The sequence below is a fragment of the Crocuta crocuta genome, unplaced genomic scaffold (assembly GCF_008692635.1).
Source record: "Crocuta crocuta isolate KB4526 unplaced genomic scaffold, BGI_CrCroc_1.0 scaffold318, whole genome shotgun sequence".
Taxonomy (NCBI): Eukaryota; Metazoa; Chordata; class Mammalia; order Carnivora; family Hyaenidae; genus Crocuta; species Crocuta crocuta.
In genome coordinates, this window is record NW_027531425.1 from 5493158 (window position 1) to 5503135 (window position 9978).

General features: G+C 43.2%; 1 long non-coding RNA gene across 1 annotated transcript in view; it reads left to right on the top strand.

The window, feature by feature from the left end:
* The first annotated feature begins 8744 nt into the window (after positions 1-8744).
* LOC144238233 (uncharacterized) overlaps positions 8745-9978 on the top strand; it is a 47155-nt gene continuing 45921 nt past the window's right edge. Inside the window, exons 1-2 of the long non-coding RNA XR_013337043.1 lie at positions 8745-8860; positions 9010-9067. This is a non-coding gene — a long non-coding RNA (uncharacterized LOC144238233). The remainder of the gene's footprint in view (positions 8861-9009; positions 9068-9978) is intronic.

Sequence of the window (9978 nt, forward strand, 5' to 3'; positions counted from 1 at the left end):
TATCAGCCTGGGGTTCAGATATTAATTCTGCCAGAGAAGAGCTGGTGGTACCTTTAGTAAAAGATGTGAACCTTCTTGGGGCGCCTGGGTGGCTCAGTCGGTTGAGCGTCCGACTCTTGATTTCGGCTCAGGTCATGATCTCACATGTTGTGAGACTGATCCCCGCATGGGGCTCTGTGCTGACAGTGGGGAGCCTGCTTGGGATTCTCTCTCTCCTTCTCTCTCTCCCTGTCCTGCCCCCGCTCACTTGCTCCCTCTCTCAAAATAAATAAAAATAAACTTTAAAAATATGTGAACCTTCTTAACATCAAGTTTTTAATCTGTCAGATGAAGATAAGACTGAGGTAGCTGGGCTAGAGCTTGAATTAAAGGAAATAACCTTCTTGCAAGTGTCTAGTATGGTGGCTGACACCCGGCGACTGCCCAATAAATACTGGTGGCCCCTTTTTCTGTCTTCCTGATTCTGATATAAGGATGTGCACCTGTATTTCCCTTCAGACTTCATGAACCTGATGAGGTCCATTCCATTTCTGTGAGTGGAAGTGTTCTAGAAGTTTATTCACCTTCAGTAAAGCAAAATTGTTATTCCAGTTTTCAATTACTCCCATTGTTTAGTTTAAAAAATCTAGACTGGAACCTTAATGTTGTTGACTCATAGAGATGATCTGTATTAGGGATTTGTAGCGTTATTAACCTTGTCATGACCTAGGAGGGCAGAAATGGCCGGCAAGTTTAAAGTGCTAGTCAGGAAAGGCAGATGATTCTGATGAAAATAAAAGGAGAAATACATTTCTTAAATGGTAGACAAGGATTTTGTTGGAAAGGAGTTTCCAACTCAAAGAATTTAAGTGTTTCCAGCAGGGAGAGGGTGGCATATGTGAATTTCACATAATCCTCTTGCTGCAGCATGGAAGATGCGTTTGAATTGGTCCTGATGTGGATGCAGGGACGATGGCAGAGCCCCAGGTAAGACGTGACGCAGCTCAAACCAGGTGATGTGGGGAGAAGTGAAGGTGAACAGACTCGACAGATACTTAGGAAGCAACATCAGCAAAACTTGGTATTGGATTCAGGGTCTTGTTTTTGGAGCTAGATGATGGCGGGGTCCTCTCCTGTGATAGGAATACCAGCAGAACACCATGGTGGTTTCATTCTGGACAAGCTGAGTTTGGAATTTTTGTTACCACCATTTTCAGTGACGTGAAGAATAAAGGCAAAATGTAAATGTCTCTGGATGAAATTTTACAAGAACTGATGTCATATTCACCATGACAACAACTATTCTCTTATGAAACTGAGTTTTATATGAGTGCGTTCATTTTACTCCTTGTAGAGTACCACTTTATGTTTATGAACAAACGCATTTAAAACTGTCTTTTGGAACAAAGCCTATCTCTAAAGAGGGAACTACTCTGCTATGAGTGTAATTGCTTCTAAAATGTCTACTTGTAGACAGACTTGTATAAACCATCATTAATTCTTTGTATAATTAATGTATGAAGTGCAGAGTTTCTATTAATGGAAAAGAAACTCAAGCATCACACTGATAATATCAATAACATGCATTTGTAATCACATACTGTAGATAACTGTAAAAGCTACATTTTATTACATTAATAAAACATAAAAACTCCTGAAGCAACCCAGAACTGTTCACTGCTTCATCAGTTGGGAGTCTGTCAAATTGCTGTTAGCTGGTTAGTAACACTTGCAGTGCATTGGGGAAAGCTTTTCCCCCATAACATAAAGAGCATTTGTTTTTCAAGATAAAACATTGCGTGCTGATGGAATAATATACTATATGAGAGTAACTACACAAAGATAAAAATCAAACTCAATGAGAACAAAAAGCAGAATGGGAGAACTTCTTGTTCCTCTAGGGGGGACTGAGGGATCAGGTTCTGTCACTAGAGATGTAAAAAATAGCTTACTCCCTAAGCACACTGCAGAAGCAAACGGAACTCATAACGGGAGTGTTAATTTCATGGAGGGAAAGCGTATAGGGTTCCAAGTGCTCCTGGGTTAATACCTTGGTCACACTGACAGGCAAAAAAAACCCAGTGTGTTGGACTGACTGGCCCAATCAATATCTCTTTAGGTGTCTGCCAATCACTCCATTAGGGAGCAAGACTGAGTGGATTAGTTCAAGCAGCTTCTCAGATGCTCGCCAGTCTTTCTTCCTTAGGTAAGAAATGGGAGGAATGGCTTCATTTGGAGAAGGGTTGGGGAAGCCTCCAGATCTGGAGAACACTGAGATATGTTCAAAACAACTCAGAGGCAGCTGACTACTCTGTGCGACTTGTGCTGCAGAAATACTCATAGAAACACAGAAGACATTTCTAGATCTTAAGCAAATGGACTATGTGCACCTGACCACCTTATTTGACCCAAAACTCAGCTGGGGGAAGATTTCAGATATCAACTATGGAGATGTCCGGATGCTTAGGTGGCCCCGTCGGTTAAGAGTCAGACTCCTGGTTTCGGCTCACGTCATGATCAAGGTGGTGATATTGAGCCCCGTGTCTGGTCTGCCTGCTTAGGATTCTCTTTCTCCCTCTCTCTCTGCCCTTCTTTCTCTATCTCTCTCCCTTTCTCTCTGAAAAATGAATAACACACACACACACACACACAATGGAGGAGTCAAATGCAAAATGCATAATGTTTCTTTTGGACATACCTCCTCCCCTCTCAGAATTTCCTGAGTGCTTCCCGTTGATTAACTTTGAAATAAAATCCAAACGTTCTTGGCTGCAGAGAAAAGTTCATTTTTTTTCTTTCTCATACTACTTACCATTTTTTTAAGGTTTATTTATTTTTGAAAGAGAAGAAGGAGACAGAGTGTGGAAGGGAAGAGGCAGAGAGAGAGAGAGGATGGCACAGAATATGAAGCAGGTTCCGGGCTCTGAGCTGTCAGCCCAGAGCCCAACACCAAGCTTGAACTCAAAACTGCAAGATCATGACCCGAGTTGAAATCAGAAGCTCAACAGACTGAGCCACCCAGGCGCCCCACTACTTACCAATTTTGAACTAAAAATCATTTGATGTCAAAATTTTTCTTGTGAATCTTGCATTCTAATCATCCTCTCTATGTGGTCACTTTCTCCCATCTTCCAGAATTTTTGTCATGGCACAAGAAAATGAGGTTGCTCTACTGAATATGTAGTCTAGAAAAGGATACATGGATGGGCCTCACGTTGTGAGGATTTGTCTACAAAAGTTTTTTGTGTATGTGGTTTTTCCAGGGAAAGGGTCCAGGGATTTTGTAATATTCTCCAAAGGGTCTGTGAGTTCCTCTCCCCGCATTTAAGAAACATTACTTAATGTAAATGCAACACGAAGGCAAGCAACATTTCTTCCTTCCTCTCCTTGTGATGTATTTCCTCATAAGGCCAAGAGGTGGCAGCATAAACACCACCCTGTAGCTGTCCCATTTTCCTGACCAAAGAACTTTCAAGGGTAAAATGTAGCAACATGGATGGAACTTGAGGGTGTTATGCTGAGTGACATAAGTCAGGCAGAGAAGGACAGATACCATATGTTTGCACATATAGGAGGATTAAGAGGAACTTAATGGATAGTTGGGGAGAAGGAGGGAGGCAAACCATGAGAGACTCTTGAATGCCGAGAACAAACTGAGGGCTGATGGGGGCGAGGGGTAAGGGAAGGGGGTGATGGGCATGGAGGAGGGCACTTGTGGGGATGAGCATTGGGCATTATATGGAAACCAACTTGACAATAAACTATTTTTAAAAAAATGTAATGATGCGAAAGCCCATCAGTAACCTTACTTTGGTTTTGATACATTGTGGGTATGTGTCACATCAAACCACCTTAAAATTTTCCTGGAGGAGCAGACCAAGATGGAATGAGAAGTCCTGGATTTTAAGGTCACATAACATTGAAAGACAACATTTGGGAGGCACCTGGGTGGCTCAGTTGGTTAAACCAGCAACTTCGGCTAAGGGCATGATCTCATGGCTTGTGGTGATTCGAGCCCCACATCAGGCTCTCCGCTCTCAGTGCGGAGCCCACTTGGGATCCTCTGTCTCTGTCTCTGTCCCTCCCCCTCTTGTTTTCTCTCTCCTCTCTCTCAAATAAATACACATTAAAAAAAAAAAAAAAAAAAAAAAANATAAAAGACCATATTAAAAAAGAAAGACAATCTTTGGTAGACTTATGTTTGAGAGTACCATGCCAGAAAGGCACACAGTTTGATCATTGATTGAATCAAAACCATGTACTTTAAATCGAATCTAATCTCCCAACCTGTGATTAGTATTCTGTTTTACTACAACATACCATTGTTTATATACTGTATAAACTACCTCAAGAAATTACTTATTCTGAACAGAAAAATACTTTAGTTTCTTTGAAACAACACCAAAAAGATCTCTTTCAATTCTTCTACTCCTTGGGGGGATTGAAAATAACAAAAAAAGGGGAAGTTACTTGACACATGTAGATTCAGAAGATTTTTATTCTGATAATTAAGTATCACTTTCATTTTCTTTGTAAGTATGAGAAGCAGGGATCTTTGCTACAAATTCGTAACCAGACACACTCTGGATAATTTCTCTACTTTAAACATATTTAGTCAACTCAGACATAAGCATTATAAGTAGCAGATTCTGGGTGTTAATAATTTCTCAGGATAGACCCATGTGTTTAATGGTATATGTTATGTGATCCTAGTAATTTTTAGTGATGAGATTAAGTGTGTGCTTCTATCTTACACAGGTCAAACATCAGACCTGAAAAAGCAATCATTTGGTGGGTTTAGATGAAATGCATTTTGCCTATGATTCTCACTCCCTTGAAAAGTTTCCATAAAATGCATAATTATTAGGCAATAGAGAGCAGATACACCTCGTTTCAGACTGTTCTGTGCGGGAGAAGATGATAGAAAGGGCCTGGTGACAGTTGACAAATATCAACAGACATAATGCAAATTTTGTGGGTGGAATAGAATTTAAGAAATACTCGCCGGCCTGTTTTGGTTCATTTTTCATAGGCCAGTTTACACTGTGAGGCTCCTTTGAAATAGAAAATAATCTCCTGGGGTAAAACAGGAACCAAGTGTTCACAGTATAAGTCCAGCTTCTTTTGGAGAATAATAACTTTGCAAGGGCCATTAATCGGTCAATTAATTAATCAATTGATTAGTATTTATGGAGCATCTTTTCTTTCTTTCTTCCTTCCTTCCTTCCTTCCTTCCTTCCTTCCTTTCTTTTTCTTTTTTTGGCTAGCATTCTGCTAAGTGTTGTAAGGACTAGGAGACAACTATGATGCATACTTTTTTAGTTACATTCCCATTACCTCTTGTGCCTTAATATGTGATTGTGGCGGATTTGGAGTTTATGGATGGGTAGGGGTGCATAAGGGCACTTTGTTAAGTGTTGTAATGTAAATGATTCTCTTTCACTTTCTGAAGACTATCTGATTGGGAAGGACTAGAGGCAACTCATTTCATTTGTTTGCTCCCCACTTCCTATTAGCCCAGGTGCCTGACACACCTGGAGTTCCTTTTATAAAATGTTTCCATTGAATACAACTTGGTCCAGATGGGCCACAGTTTGAGCGGCCCTTAGGCTGCTAGTTTGACTGGCTTCAGGATGATGTTTGTGTTTGTAGTTTTGACTGATGGCTCTACCTACCACAGGGGAAAGAAAGTGCACAAAGGGCTTGTCAACCATGCAGATCTTCTAGTAGCATAGAGCCTTTGGGGGAGCATGGTTACCTTTTGGCGGCAAAGGTGGGGCTCAAGCAGTAGAACAGGTTTGGCCTGGGTGACCCTTTCTTCTGAGCATCGGATTCATTTCTAAGGACATCGCAGGAATCTATAACTAGGGGACTATTTTTAAACACTCCCGGTGTGTTGGGGCTGATGGAGAAGCTGACTCAACAAATATGAATCTGCCACACGGTTGGGTTATAGTTCCCGTGGGATAAAAGGGATATTTCTGGACCCTTCTTATTCTGTGTAGTTTCAGGGTTCTCACACAGCCTCTAATTACCTATGTATTGAAGGCGTTATTACTTTTTGTTTTTTTAACACAGTGGATTTATGAAATTCACAAATAGCAATTAAGGCCAGATTCCTCTTAAAAAAAATTCTTATGCTGCAGCTTGACTTATCTCAGTTTTATATGACCTATAATTATTCCATATATTAGATGGTCTCAATCACTAATTCCCAATGTGTGATCCTCGAAATAAAAGTTCCACAGCATATTAATAAGTCTTGCTTGGAAAAGGGTTCCACATGCAAATAAATTTGAGAAATACTGATCTAAGCCAAGGTCAGCGGATTTCTTGACCATCTGACTTTATGTGATTTGTAAACCTTGGAGGTTGAGAATGTGCAGCGCTTTGCAAATGCACTGGTCAACTTCCTTTCCAGAGAGGTTCTTGCAGGACCCATATTCTAAGAATTACACTTTGGGAAGCACTTATCTGTAGATTTATTTATGTTGGAAGACTTTATCAGAGGAAAAGTGGACGAGTTTTATGAAGGAAAAGGAGACATAGGGGAGGCAGAAGATGGCAAAGGGGGTTATTTTGAAGATTAAAAAAAATTATAACCTAAGACCAAAAAGACAACAGGCAGGTATTTGGCAGTCTTATAATGAATAATGAATACATAATCAGAGAATAAATTTTACAATAATTAAACAAAACATTTTAATGTTTATTTACTTTTGAGAGAAAGAAAGAGAGCACGAGCAGGGAAGGGACAGAGAGAGGGAGACACAGAATCTGAAGCAGGCTCCAGGCTCAGAAATGTCAGCACAGAGCCCTAAGTGGGATTTGAACTCACCGAACCAGGAGATCATGATCTGAGCTGAAGATAGAGGCTTAACCGACTGAGCCACCCAGGCAGCCTACAATAATTTTTAAAAACTGCATTGCAGATTACAAATTGGTGGAAATATAAAGAGGCATCTAAAATAATGCCATTCTCAGGCACAATTTAGCGTACGAATCTCATTAAGATTCATGTTCTGAAAACGTTTCCTTTCTAAAATAGGCTTGGTAGGCTTGGTACAGCTTGGGCCTTTTATGTATAATTTAACAACGGAAACCATAACAACAATAATGTATGGATAGGAAGAGTTTATCCTCTTGAACGAACAAATTAGGTCATCGTCAAGCAGTTTGATTTAATGGGAAACCTCAGGAGGAACTCACATAGTGAGAAACAGCTCTTCTCCTGTTAGAAAAGAATGGTGAAAAGAACATTCTCCCGATTGATGCAAGAATGGGGCTGGGCCACAAGAATTCCCCCGGACTGACTGCTGTTGGCATGCACCATCCAAACCAGTTTTCTGCGTCCATCTAGTCCTTGCTCCCGGCCAGGCTGGATCTACCTCTCCATTCTGCAGGCTGTGCTGGGTGTGAGTGTTTGAAGGAAAGAAGCCACTTCTCACTTGTTCCCAGCTCTGCCCGTCCAGCTGGATAAGTCTGGAAGACCTCCAGCAGGTCTTTGATTTTGGGCTTTTTAATAGGCATCCGTAATAAGATCATCGATCAAAAAGCACAAACACTAAGTACGTCTAAATGTAATAATTCTTACTGATGAGGCTAATAATACAAAGGAAACCGAAGTTCTAATTTTGACTCCCCATGGGTGATATGCTCTGGTCTTAAAATATGCCTCCTGCAGAAGGCTAGACTCTTGGTCCCGGGAATGACCTTGGAGACCCACCTCAAACACCTTTCTCTTTCTCAGCAAAAGCCTGGGTCTGAAGCAAGGACGAGGGGTGGGGGTGGGAGCTTTGTTGGTGATGGGTTCCTACAGCACCAGAGGAGGGAAATCCAGACTTGAACTTCCTTTGGAGCGATCGTAACCTTTCTAACAGGTACCACCGTCAGGAGAGTAATTCTTTAATGTGTATTTTTATTTTATTTTTGAGAGAGAGACACAGCACAAGCGGAGGAAGGGCAGAGAGAGAGAGAGGAAGACACAGAATGTGAAGCAGGCTCCAGGCTCTGAGCTGTCAGCACAGAGCCCAATGCAGGGCTAGAACCCACGAACTGTGCGATCATCTTCTGAGCCGAAGTCCGCTTAACTGACTAAGTCACCCAGGTCCCTCATTTTTTTTTTTTAATGTTTATTTTTGAGACAAAGGGAGACTGGGCAGGGGAGGGAGAGGGGAGAGAGAGAGAGGGAGACACAGAATCCGAAGCAGGCTCCAGGCTCCGAGCTGTCAGCACAGAGCCCCGGGCGGGCTCGAACTCACGAACCCGTGAGATCAGGACCTGAGCCGAAGCTGGAGGCTTCCCCCACTGAGCCACCCAGGCGCCCCTGGATAGTAATTCTTTACACGTGTAAATAAAAGTCGCGCTTAAAACGAGCAGTGCGGGCCGGACAGTGTACCTAATGGATTTCTGCTGCACGACAGCGATTCTTCCGGGCAACAGCGAGCGCGTCAGATCGGCATCTGCTCGTTTTCGGTTTTCCTTTTGCACGAGCTCGCCCCCCAGGGGGAGCCACCCCTCCCGGCGGGGCCGGCGGGGGCGCGGCGGCTGCAGGCCTGGCTCCAGGGCGGGCGCCGCGGGGACCCTGCAGCCGAGAGAGCGCGTGGCCTCGCGGGCCCGGCGCCGCTCCGCGGAGGGGTTCCATCTAATATTAATTGTTTTAACCTCTAGTGGTTTAAGCGGTTTTACTGGCAGGAAGACGCACGCTGTAGCGCACTGGGGGCTAAGGCTTCGCAGGGCGCGCACAGGGGAAACAATGGGCTGGAACCTGAGAAAACAAACCCAAGATGTTAATTAGCCGCTAAAGCACTCGGGGCACTTTGCAAATATTAGCATAGCTTACTTGTAACCTCCCGAGGGCTAGGACTTCGTTATTTGTTTGGTACGTTTTTTTATTTATAATGCATCGTGGTGTCATTTTGAGTATTAAATAATTTCTCGAGGAAGTGTCGAGGGAAAGGGTGGTCGATAGAGAGAAAGGAAATTCTTTTTCCTTCATCTCACTGTGTTCTTTTCTTCTGCATTTTGCAGTCTTCCACGGATCTCCAAGAAAACCATCTATTTTAAAGAGGAACAAGGTTGATCCACTGTAAGTGATAAGAAAAATGGCAGAGACCTACCGAGGGGAGGGTTACCTCTGATAGCTGTCACGGGCTGAACGTTTATTGTGCTGTGGGCTCCGCGTTCTGTATTTTCAGTTTAATCCCTTCCACCCCCTGGGGAGGTAGGTGGTGTTCTCACCGCGTGGCGGGTGAGGAAGTGGTTTTCCCTGCTGGCTGAATGCAGGGGGGCGTTCCGACTCCGTCTCTCTGGCTGGGGCCTGGGCTCGGCTCCCCGCACAGCCTCGGGGGGACCCTGTGGCCGCAGGTGCCCTGAAGCATGGATTCCGAGCACCGAGCATCAGCACCCTGCCTTTGAAACCTTGGGCTGTGTGACTTAGACCGGATTATTTCTGCCCGCTCACTTTCAGTTTATACCTGGCTCCTGGGTTTGCTGTGAGNATAACTTCTTTCTCTCTCAGTGGGTGTTGACTTATGCCCCACAACCCGCGAGTCTGCTGTGAAAACTAGTAAACACGAAGTTGAATTTAGTAGCTGAGTTTGGATCTGGCAAAGGTTCAAATTCCAGCTCTGCCCTGCTGGGTGTGGGACAGCGAGCCAGNAATGAAGAGATGATGCTTGGGAAGCACTTTACATGGAGGTGTATAGAGAGAGCCCCTGGTGAGGGGAAGGCAATTGTCCAGTATTATTATTCCCTGCAGACCTTAAAATGGTGCATTTTCTCTTCCTGATTCATATGCTCATGGTTCCAGAAGGGAACTGTTGGATTTCTGTCTCACTATTCTGCTGTTCACACCGTGATTTGTTTTCCCATAGTTTTGCTTTTAGTTCAGCATTGACACTATTTCACTTTTTTTTTTCTTACTGGATCCCAGATATTGTTCTATAGTGTCTTTTTCCTCTTTTTTTTTTTTTGAGTGAGGGAGACACAGGACTGCTG